Below are 12918 nucleotides of genomic sequence, written 5' to 3'. Positions count from 1 at the left end.
GGCTCTATGTGACTATATTTTCCCTCGTAAATCCGAAACTTATATGTATAGCCTGTTGCCCTCTCACAGGTCTTTTACATCTTGGCCCCATATCTGGCACGCTTGCTGGGGAGAAATTGTTTGAATGCAAGGCGGTCAGAAAAATTAATGAGTGACTCATCAAAGGAGATTTTTTGCTGGGAATATAGACATCTGCAAATTTTTGGTTAAGATGATTTACGAGGGGCCAAATTTTGTGGAGCCGGTCAAATTCAGGGCCACCCTGAGAACGACAGAGTATGTTGTCGTTAAAATGCATAAAACACATTATACTCTCATATCTATGCCTGGCCATGGGGGCAGAAAACACGGGCATATGATGAATCGGGTCTGTGGACCAATACAACCGCAATTCATTTTTTTTTTAGTAATACCCATGTTGAGGGTTAGGCCCAAAAAAATTTTAAATTCAGAAACCGTAATGGGTTTCCATGCAAATGGTCTGGCAAGGTTTGAATTTGGGTTGACAGCAATAAATTGTTATGCATATAAATTGCTTTGATCCACAATCAATGCATACAGATCTTCTGTGAAAAACAGCTCCAAAAAATCAAGGGGAGTAGTTATATTTGCTGTTTCCACCTGAATTCGATGTTGGGCAGTGAATGGGGGAAGTACGGGGGCTCCAGAATGTTTGGGCTGCCAATCGGGATTTGCAAGCACATCTAGAAAGATACTAGGGGCTCTACAGGACTGTGTGCGAATTCTTGGTGGTTGCGGGACAATATTTGTGCTCGCCACCAGCTTGTACTGCAATTATGGGACTCGCCACATCACCAAGTGATACTGCAGTGTTGGTATGTGAAAGACCAGGATGTACTAGGCCGCTGGTGCTCGCCAGTTCACCAAAAGTTAGAGCGGCACTAGTACTGGCACTCTGCTGCATATGAGACTCATCAGAATTAACTGGCAAGTGCTAGCAGAGATCAGGCCTGATTCTGCGAACACTGCGGTTTTGTGTGCAATGTATCAAGTGACAGTGACCTACTGACACTGCACTTGCTGGGGAAGAAGGGGGGGGTAAGCGTAGGGGCTAAACGCAGATGTCGGGGCTGATCCCACTAATGCTGTGTTTTTGGGGACACTGTACGAATGTGAACGCTGGTATAGTGCTGATCTGATCAAAGATATTGATCTGTTCAGACACTATACTAGCAATGGAGGTTTATTGTGTATGAGCGTGTTCCTGGCAACCAAGAGGTTAAATGTGATTACTGGTGTACTGATGGGCAATCTGACGCTATCTGGGAGGTGCGTGAAAGCCACGGGAGAGCGAATCACGTATATATACGTGATTTTGCACACCCGTGCCGACCCTGTAGCAGTATTTCTGCTATAGGGCGGTCAGGAAGAAGTTAAAGAAGTGGTTTGTGTTACGGCGCTGCATTATTTTAACTGACAATTGCACGGTCATGCAACGCTGCACTCAAATGAAATTTATGTCCTTTTTTTCCCCACCAATTGAGCTTTCTTTCAGTGGTATTTGTTTGCCTGTGTGGTTTTAATTTTTTGCGATATAAAAGAAAAAGACCGACAATTTTGAGAAAAAAACTATATTTTGGACTTTTTGCTATTAAACATGTCCAGTAAAAAATTTTTATCATAATTTAGGCCAAAATGTATTCTTCTACATGTCTTTGTGAAAAAAAAAAATCCCAATACGTGTAAATTAATTGGTTTACGTGAATGTTATAGCGTTTACAAATGGCGGTATGGATGCTGGAATGGCGATCAACGACTTATAGCGGGACTGCGGTGGGCATTCTGACACTGGGGAGAACTGACTTGGGGTCACTGACATCCTTATTGACACCAATACAGTGATCAGTGCTAAAAAAAAGCACTGACACTGTACTAATGGCACTGGGCAGGAATGGGTTAACATGAGGGGCAATCAAAGGGTTAACTGTGTGATGAGAGTGTTTTAATAGGGGGCGGGGGGTGCTTCACTGTAAACACACTGATAGGGATGGCTGTGCTCAGCCATCCTGAGCAGTGTGCTCAAACTGACAGGGAGTAGGGCTGTTCGTAAACAATGCAGCCTTCCTCCCTGTCGGCGATAACCGGTAATCACCGGCTGCCGGCGGGTAATCACAGACCGGGATCCGGTGATTAACACCCAGGGACACGATCGGTGGCACGGGTAGGGTGCACGCCCCCTACCCGGAAATGCAGATTCACGTATATATATACACGTGATCCTGCACACAGGAGCCGCCTTTTAGCAGTAAATGTACTGTGGGCAGTCCTTAAGTGGTTAAGTAGGGAGCAGTTAAAATGTATCTGAAGGCAAAACTTGTTTTTTTACTTTTGTATAGTGTATGTATGGAATTGTGGTGGCACAGTGGCTTAGTGGTTAGCACGTAAATGGGTCATGGGTTCAATTCCCAACCATGGCGTCTCCTGCATGGAGTTTGCATGTTCTCCCTTGCGTGGGTTTTCTCCGGATACTCCGGTTTCCTCCCACACTCCAAAGACATGCTGGTAGGTTAATTGGCTCCTGTCTAAATTGTCCAAGTTTCATCACTGGTCATGCGGGATCTCCTGCATGGTAGGGGTTGGGGAAAGACCTGGCAACCTACCCTGTAAAATAATTGCTAAGAGAATTCATGGAAAAAGTCGCTTACGAGTGACGGTCCATGCAATCGTCAAGGGTCGGATACGACTGAATGGATAGATAGATGTAAGGAATAGAGATCCTCTCAGGTTTTATTGCCATGTCCGAGCTCTATTCATCTCTATTTGTCCTGGTTCTGGTATTGCCACCAGAACAGGAACAGCAAGGAAATCTTCTAATGCAACCAAGTAAGACGGGATTTGCCTGTAGTTTGGAAAGAGTTGCTCTCATTTCCTGTTTTGTCTACAGGACAGGAAGAAAATGGAAATCTTTTGAACAGGATAGAGAAAAAAACCTGACCAGTGTTTTAACCATTGCTGGCTCAATCCAAAATAGAAAAACATTTAACTTTGGATATACTCTCACAGGTTCTGATGCTAATTTAATGCAGATAAGACACTTAGTGAGTTTAACTACCACCTAATCAGCCAAAGAACCTGTGTAATTAAAAGGTGTTCAGTTTTAAATGGATGAGGTGGCAACCCTACATACATTTAGGGATTAAACTTCAATGCCCATTATATAAAATCTATATGAAGCAGATTAGTTCAATACAAATAATCACTGAGCAAAGATGCATTGAATGAAAAGTAAGCTACAGCCTAAAAGCACCTTAGTGCCATAGAATTTGTTGATCTCAGTGTCTATTTGTCCTATTGAGGCATTTTCTCAAACACAAGCAGCATGTAAGTAGACGGTACTTGTATGCCCTAAAATACCATTCATTCAACTGTAATTGACACATTCTTTTTCAAAATAAAATGGGCACCTTTTGTGTATCGCAAATGTGTCACTCTAGAGAATATAGGTATTTTTTTCTTATTTTTTGTGCACTCTTGAGAAAATAAACGTGCAAAAATACATACATATACAGTACAAGAACACACTCATGTCTATACACCATCACAAAAATAACACGTTATATTGGCAATATTTTCCTGGCACAGACGTCTACAGAGAGACACCAAAACAAGCTTACAATGACAGTGCAGATGCAACAGGTAAGGAAATCCCCAGCCAGGGAAATAATAGATCCATTGGGATTATACAAGATTTATAAACATGTAAATTGACTTTGTATTTACCTGCCAAATAACAGGAAGTTCTCTACTCATTTGCACCACAACCTTCAGATTTCCTGTTAAAAAAAGGGAATTCAAATAAATATCTGCTTCATTCCATAAAACACTTCTTCACCTATAAAAAAGGCATAAAATCAAAAGCAGTCTTCCACACAATTCAGTTTTCTTACAACAGTCAGATAAAAAAAATAAGATTTTTTAAAAGTCATACCTTGTAGACATTTTTTTTTCCAAGTCCTATATCTATAACATTTTCAAATAAAACTTTCCCTTTTATATTGGATTGGCAACTTTTAGCTTTGGGTGTCAGAAACTTTTGTGAGGCACTGCGTTCCCCTAGTGACAGTAAACTGAACACCTAGCAACCGCTAACAGTGACACAGTACATCAGTTATTCAGGTGGCTGGCCTCTGAGTCACAGCATACAAGTAAACTCCTCACTAGTAAATACAGAAAGGATAAAGGGATAAAATAAACGGGACACCTCACACTCACTGGTCTTAAACAGTCTTAATACAGTGTTTCCTCAACTGCAGTCAATACTGCGGTGCTTATACTAAAGTCATTTTTGATGCAATGCTCACATTTTTAGGCCCCATGTACACGGGACACTTCTGAACGATGGAAACTGACAACTGGAAAACGTAGGTAAAAAACGTCTGTTTAGCCACATTTGCATAACACGTTTATGAGCGTTTATGTTTAGAAGCGTTTTTTAACCATTAGCCGCCCGGCCAATGGCCGTTTGGCGGCTTCAAAAGTGTTGCTGCATTCCGGGTGCACGCCATTTGGCGTGCTCCCGCACATGCGCAGTTTGCGCTAATGCAGAGCGGCACAGCAGCGCGATCTGTCACCGGCCGTGTACCTCGGACACGGCCGATGACAGATCCGAGTACCGGCTCCCGTTGCTGGTACCATGTAACCTGCTGTGACCAATCACAGCAGGTCACATGACAGTTGTATACAATGGATGGCTTCATTCATGATGCCGTCCATTGTATACTAGTGCCTAGCTGTGAATGGTCACAGCTAATCACATGCACATGTCATGTGATTAGCTGTGACCAAATCACAGCTAAGCACAAAAAAAAAAAAAAAAAGCTGAATGAATCGATTTCATTCAGGTAAATGCTTGCTTATAGCAAAGTAATTCTTTGCTATAAGCAAATTGTGTAAAAAAAAAAAATACTGATCACTTCCCCAAAGTAGTACAATTTTACTATGGTAACATTGTACTACTTTGGTCATAGTAAAATATGAAAAAAAAATAAAAAAAAATGTAATAAAAAATTAAAAATAATAAAAAAATAAAAAAAAATTTAAAAAAATATTTTTTTTTTTTCATACTGTCACCAGTCAGTGTCCCTGTTCACCGCCATGCCAGTTATATGATGACGCTGTACTGCACTGGTGACAGTATATAAAAAAAAAATTGTGAAAATAATTTTTTTAATTTTTTCATTTTCCAAAAAATGATGACAAAAAAAATACAACTTCAAAAAACTCGCCATGCCTCTTATGAAGTACATCGGACTGTCTACTCTGCAAAAAGGGGTAATTTGGGGATATCTGTACTATTCTGACATTCTTGGACCTCAAGAAATTAGATTGGCTGTCAGTACTTCAGGATTGATCAATATTCAGATCTATACCATAGTTTGTGAACTCTATAACTTTCCTACAAACTAAATAATACATCCTAATTTGGGTTATTTTCACCAAAGACATGTAGTAGAATACATCTCGGCCTAAATTTATGAAGAACAATTATTTATTTGTAAACTTTTATAACAGAAACAAAGAAAAATTTAGTTTTTTTTCAAAATTTTTGGTCTTTTTTTGTTAATTTAGCAAAAAATAAAAACCCCAGCGGTGATTAAATACCACCAAAAGAAAGCTCTAGTTGTGTGAAGAAAATGATAAAATTTTAGTTTGGGTACAGTGTTGTATGACCGCGCAATTGTCATTCAAAGTGTGACAGCGCTGAAACGTGAAAAATGGCCTGGGCAGGAAGGTGTAAAATTGCACGGTATTGAAATGGTTAAAGATAAACACTGGAGAACCTCCCAAATGCCCAGAATGCACTGAAAAGTAAATTATTAACTATTTCAGACTGTTTCAGAGAAATACAAAAAGTAGAAGCAGACAGTAGTAGGTGTTAGTAGAGGTTAACTGAGGTGTGAGTTGCTCATTAACATTTTTTTTGTTTCCAAGGGTGGGACAGTGTCTGGTGGAGTGAGTCATTAAGGCCACCTGGCAGGGGGTCTTCATGAGGAATTTGAAGTGTGAATGGTCATTAACATATATTGTTTCCAAGGGTGGGAGAGGGCTGAGGTGTGAATTGGTCATTACACTGTGTGACAAGCTTGATAGGAACATCCTGTGTTCAGTGTTTTGTACATCTGAGTATCTTGAAAACGCTTTGTATGAGTTTTTCATGATGAAAAAAGGCTCTGGACAGCATTGGGAACTGGAAGAGTTAAAAAAAAATTTCGAATGCAAACGCTTATAAACGTGATTTGCTGCATTTACAAGCGTTTTGCGTTTCAAACACTGATAAAATCGACTGCTGCACGTTTTCTGCTTTCAAAAAAACAACTGTAAACTCAAATTCCTGTAAATGAAGATGTGTACATGGACACATAGGAAAACATTAGGGAGAGTTCAGGGGCTGCTGAAAAAAACGCTGAACAGCTCCTAAACGTGAGTTTATCAGCTGCAGTGTACATGACCCCTTAAATTGCACTGCAGGAATTTAGCTACTTTGTAAAAAGTGCTGAACTAGTAGGGGATAAATCCAATGAGGTGCATTCCACCTTATGGACTTATCACTTTAATGTACTGTTCACATTTTTTCAGCGTGCCTGGAGTATAAGGCTCCATGCACACTGGACGTTTTAATAATGCTGGTAACATTAGCTGTGTAAAGTCAGGTTAAAAACATGAGTTTTGCATTAGCACTTAGAGTCGTTTTGCTGCATTTTTCATGTTTGCATTTTTTTTTTTACGAAAAAGAAAACTTTTTTTTGCTAAAAAAAATATGTCCAAAAACGCTGGTTTGCCGTGATTTACCATGTTTTTCAGCGTTATTACAACTTAAAAAACTCTAGCAACCCACTAGTTCTGGGTTTTTATTTTTAGCCAAAAAACACTGATTACAGTCTATGTGTGCATGGACACATAGGATAACATGTTGGGGAGTTTATTGGCTATAGAAAAAAACAGCAACAGCCAAAAACAGCCGCTGTAAAAACGTCCAGTGTGCATGAAGACTAACTATTGCTATGCTTCCGATGCTCCAAAACTTAACACTCAGGTCTCAGCTCCTGAGGCTGCAGTCACATGCAACCGCTGTACCCACCCCTCCTCTCCAATCACCAAGCACTTTACTTTGGGTGTCCTGTGGCTGTGAGTGTCCTAGTTGCCTAAATACAATAGCCATCACCTGTTAGTGTGGATGGAGGAAATCGATTTATTTCTCTTGTTCAACCTCACAAGTCTGAGCCTAAATCTGCCACTTTCAGCCATTAACTCTTTTGTTAAAGGATAAGTGCACTTTTAAAAAAAAAAAAAATGCACATCTTTTTGCAAGTAAAAAATGTGCATTTTTTTTTTTTTTTGCTTTTAGCTTGTAAAGCATTGCACCCACGATCAGTGGGGGAGGGGGTTGGGCCGATGCAATTGTAACATGTTACACCCTGAATAACATGTACAAAAGTGAATTTATCCTCTAAAATGTATGACAAGGCAAAATAAAAGTACACAGATGCACTACATATCTACAACTCATGTATATTTGCCCAGGTTTTATCCCTTTACAGAAACCCTGTCCCTATTCCCATCATCTTCGCCCAGATGTTTTCTGGGTTCAGCATCTTTGACCACCTCGACTTGCTGACTCAGGATGACGTAGCTCCCATACGGTAATTTGATCCCCTGCAGATTTTGTAAGTTTGCCCACTTACAAAGAAATCAGGGGTCTATCATTTTTATCATAGGTGTATTTTAAATGATAAAGTATATCAACCAAAAATCCATAAAAACACATGATACAAATGTCATAAATTGAATTGCAGTTCAGTGAGTAAAATAAGTATTTGATACCCTACCAACCAACAATAATTCTGGCTCCCACAGACTGGCTATGTGTTTGTGTGGTACACAGATTAGTTCTGTCAATTTATGAAGGCGCTCCTAATGACAACTCGTTATGTGTATAAAAGACACCTGTCCACAGAATCTTATTCTTCCTCACCATCATGGGCAAGACCAAAGAGCTGTCAAAAGACATCAGGGACAAGATTGTAGACCTGCACAAAGCTGAAATGGGCTACAAGGCCATCAGCATGAAGCTTGGTGAGAAGGAGAGACCTGTTGGAGAGATCATTCAAAAATGGAAGAAATTTAACCATCAATCTCCCTCAGTCTGGAGCTCCATGAAAGGTTTTGCCTCATGGGGTAAGGATGATCGTAAGAAAAGTGAGGGATCAGCCCAGAACAACACAGGAGGAGCTTGTGAATGATTTCAAGGTAGCTGGGACCACAGTCACCAAACAAACCATTGGTAACACAATATGCCGCCATGAATTGAAATTCTGCAACGCCCGCAAGGTCCCCCTCCTCAAGAAGACACATGTGCAGGCCTGTCTGAAGTTTGCCAATGATCTAAATGATTCAGAGAAGGACTGGGAGAAAGTTCTGTGGTCAGATGAGACCAAAATTGAGCTCTTTGGCATTAACTTGACTTGCCGTATTTGGAGGAAGAAAAATGCTGAAGGTGAAAGTGCAAATATTTTGCTTTGGGGCTGTTCCTCTGCTAAAGGTACAGGCTGACTTTGCCACATTGAGGGGCCAATGAACAGGGCCATGTATTGTAAAATCTTAAATGAGAACCTTCTTCCCTTAGCCAGAACACTGAAGATGGGTTGTGGATTGGTCTTCCAGCATGACAAGGACCCAAAGCATACTGCCAAGGCAACAAAGGAGTTGCTCAAGAAGAAATACATTAAGTTCATGCAGTGGCCTAGCAAGTCTCCAGACCTTAATCCTATAGAACATTTATGGAGGGAGCTGAAACTTCGAGTTGCCAAGTAACAGCCAAGAAACCTTAAGGATTTAGAGAAGATCTGTAAAGAAGAACCAAAATCCCTCCTGAGATGTGTGCAAACCTGATAACCAACTACAAGAAACGTCTTACCTCTGTGCTTGCCAACAAGGGTTTCTCCACCAAGCATCAAGTCCTGTTTTACTTGGGGATCAAATACTGATTTTACTCACTGAACTGCAACTCAATTTATAACATTTGTATCATGTGTTTTTTCTGGATTCTTGGTTGATATTCTGTCTCTATAATTTAAAATGTAGCTATGATAAATATATAGACTCTTAATTTTTTTGTAAGCGGGCAATCTTAAAAAATGTGCAGGGGATCAAATAATTATTTTCCCCACTGTACATGCACATGGGGGGAGGGCATGCCAAAGAGTTTGCAAACAGAAATGTAAGAAATATGGATCTTTTCAATGCTCAGCTCCTTCAGAAAATGCTAGCTGTTTGGCTGTAATGATGACCTTCTGTAATTAATTTATGCGAAGTCTCAAGCCTGGAACAGGTATACATTTCAGGAAAGTAATGACAAAATCCGTATGTGTATATGTCTTCTGCGTTAACGACTCAAAGTACTACAAAAGGATCAGAATGATACTGGGGAACTAGCATTTGCAAAGTCAGAAATGACAAGCTCTACAGGGCTAAATTACTAAAAAATTGGAGAATCTCTACCCAACTATGCGAGTCTTCACTTTATCCACTTCAATTATCCAATCAAGTGAAAACATTTGCACATGATTGGGTATTCAAAGTAAATAAGAATTTTCTTTATGCACAATTGGATAAGTGAATATTTACAAATGCAAAAAAAAAGTTACCTATACATTGTACGTGGCTGAATGTGAGAAATTCCTTCCATCCACAATACACAGAGTGGATGGAGAAATCCCACCAACTGTCAGAATAATACCTTGCCAGTGGCTGCACCTGATTGGATATAGATGCTGTTTGGACTACAATTTTCTGCCAGGCTCCTTTGATTTTCAAATCAAAGGATGTCAGGCAGAAGGATGCCGACAGGGCCACCTACAGCTCAAATCAGGAACCAGCAAAATGTAATTCCATGCATGGCCAGCTATAGAACCATTGATATCTGTCGATATATCAATTGATTTTATTACATATTCTTTATGTTAGCTAGAATACAATAAAGAAAAGTGGATATAAAAAAACACTAAAGAACATTGGCACTGTAAATACTGTATACCCTGCTTGATGTCTTTGTAAACGTTCACAATAGCAGAATTACTCAAACATGTTATACAGTAAAATTGTACAAATGTATGAATATACAGTATATCATGAGATAGGGGCTACGTTTGGGTAAGTTCACTAGAAGGAACTTGGATAGCGAGCCATATTTTACTTACAATAGAAAATAAAAAACATATCAAAGGTTTAATCTGAGAAAATTTACCATTTAACCTCCCTGGCGGTATGATTATTTCAGATTTTTGGTGCTGAAAGCGGTACAATTTTTTTGCATGGAAATATGTATTTTTTTTATTGTAGGCCTGTAATTTTTAGGAATAACTCACTGAAATCTGTCCGAACAAGAGTCTAGTAAACATCCCAGGTATGTTAAAATTTGAAACACAAAATCATAAATTATAATTTAATAAATAATCATAAAAATAATAATAAATTTAATTCAATAATATAATCAAACCAAAAACACTGAAATTTGAAATATAGCGCCAAGTTCGCACATCACTGAGCAAAGTCGCAAAATCGTTTTCAGTGTCTGATGATGAATTTCCCCACGAATCATTATCACTCAATTCTGATTTACTATCGCTGTTCTCTAGCTGGTCTAAAACCGCTTTTGACCTAAAGGGACGCTTTTTGGACGCCATGGACGTGTCTCAGTTTCCAGGCAGAAAGAACAGTAAAAATGTAGGCAGGGCACAGGACAAAGCACTCGGGACAAAATGTATGTGAAATGGTTTGATATAGTAATGTTATACTATGTGATTTTAGTGAATGTCACTTTTTGTCATTTTTTAATTTCCCGCCATTCCGTCCCCCGTACGTCCCGACGCTCACAGGGGACGGAACCCAGATGACAGATGCCGGCATCCGCCGGATTACATTGCCGGGGACAATGCAGGAGGGACATCGTGGGAGCGCAGGACAAGGTAAGTGATCGAGGGATCATGGAGCAGCGCCGCATAGTATTCCCGAGTGTAGCTCGGGGTTACCGCTTGTGGTACTGAAAATTACCCCGAGCTACACTCGGGAACACCACCAGGGAGGTTAAGAAAACAATAAGGTAAATTTTAAAATTGATTGCAGCAACACATCTCAAAAGAGTTGGGACAGGGCCATGTTTAGCACGTTGTAGCATCCCTTCTTTTTTTTTAACAACACTCTAAACGTCTGGGAATGGAGAAGACAGGTGACTTAGGGCAGTTGGTAGGGTGTTGGCAGAGGAATGTTGTCCCATTCTTGCTGGTTATAGGATTCTAACTGCTCAACAGTTCTGGGTCTTCTTTGTCATATTTTTCATTTCAAGATGTGATAAATATTTTTAATCGGTGAAAGGTCTGGACTGCAGGCAGGCCAGTTAAGCACCCGGTGTCAGGAAACTAGTGCAGCTAATGCTAATTCTTCTACAATTAATGCTAATTCTTCTGCAGCCCATGCAAATTCTTCTTCAGCTAATGCTAATTCTCGTGAAGCTACTGCTCATTCCCATGCAGCTAATGCTCGTGCACGTGTACTAGCACAGACAAGCCCAAGCTAATACCCAGTGTGCACCGACACGTAGGCACATTTCTATGCGCCATCACGCATCAGCGCGCAAGTCTTCCTGCATTGGCGCCAAGCTGCCTATTTCAAGGAGACTCTGCTGTGCACTAATCGCTGGATGTTCTTCAGCTTCCTGTGACCTGTGTTCCTGTTTGTACTGACTGATCTGTTGCTGACCCAGCTTGCTCCTGACCTTGCTCTCTGGATTCTGACCTCGGCTTGCCTTAGACTACTCTCCGCCTGATCTCCTGGTGCTGACTTCAGCTTGCTGAACCCCGCTCTGCTTGCTAACGTGGTACTGATCCCAGCCTGCCTCCTGACCATGCTGCTGTCTCACTGTGTATGACCCTGGCTCACCTTGACTACATCCCTGACTGTGGCAGTCACCTGCTATCAAGCTATCAGCACCCATGCTTCTTTGAGCCTCATACCTCTGTCACCACATCATGGGTGTTCAGACCAGAGCTGCAAGGGAAGCCCTCTTGTCAACTCGGCCTTCAACCAAGGTACGTGACACCCGGACTCTTCTACTATGAAGCCATGCTGTTGTCATAGATGCAGTATGCGGTTTAGTATTGTCCTGCTGAAATTTACAAGGCCTTCCCTGAAAAAGATGTCATCTGGATGGGAGCATGTGCTGCTCTAAAACCTGGATATATGTTTCAGCATTGATGGTGCCTCTCCAGATGTGCAAGCTGCTCATTCCATACACACTAATGCATCCTCACACAATCAGAAATGTAGGTTGTTGAATTGAGCTTTGATAACAAGCCAGAAGGTCCCTCTCTCCTATAGTCCGGAGGACGTGACACCCACGATTGCCAAAAAAAGAATGACAAATTTTGATTTGCCCGACCACAGAACAGTTTTTCACTTTGCAATAGACCACTGTAGATGAGCTCAGGCCCAGAGAAGACAACAGCATCTCTGGATCATGTTCAGATATGGCCTCTTCATTGCATGGTAGAGTTTTAACTTGCATTTTTTGGATGGCACAGTAAACTGTGTTCACAGACAGTGATTCCTGAGCCCATGCAGTGATGTCCATCACAGTCTGCTTTTAATGCAGAGCCGTCTGAGGGCCCGAAAATCACTGACATTAAATATTGTTTTGTTTCGTCCTTGTGCACAGAGATTTCTCCAGATTTTCGTAATATATTATGGACTGTAGATAATTCTTCGCAGTTTTTCATTGCAGAACATTAATCTGCAATTGTTTGACAATTCTTAGACACAGCTTTTCACAGTATGGTCAACCTCTGCCCATCTTTACTTCTGAAACACTATTGCCAATTAACTCAATTAGTTGCAAAAGTGTTC

The 12918-nt window shown here is 40.6% G+C and overlaps 1 protein-coding gene across 2 annotated transcripts in view; it reads right to left on the bottom strand.

The window, feature by feature from the left end:
* Positions 1-12918, bottom strand: part of PCNX4 (pecanex 4) — a 150477-nt gene that overhangs the window by 118164 nt on the left and 19395 nt on the right. For both annotated transcript variants that reach the window (XM_089676543.1, XM_089676544.1), the window contains exon 2: positions 3742-3794. The gene's annotated coding sequence lies outside the window, so the exon portion shown is untranslated. The remainder of the gene's footprint in view (positions 1-3741; positions 3795-12918) is intronic.

This window comes from Staurois parvus, unplaced genomic scaffold (genome assembly GCF_062004578.1).
Source record: "Staurois parvus isolate SC_StPar_1 unplaced genomic scaffold, SC_StPar_1.0 ptg000171l, whole genome shotgun sequence".
In the NCBI taxonomy this organism is placed as follows: Eukaryota; Metazoa; Chordata; class Amphibia; order Anura; family Ranidae; genus Staurois; species Staurois parvus.
Note: the sequence above shows the minus strand (reverse complement) of the source record. Positions and strands in the feature narration are given on the sequence as shown.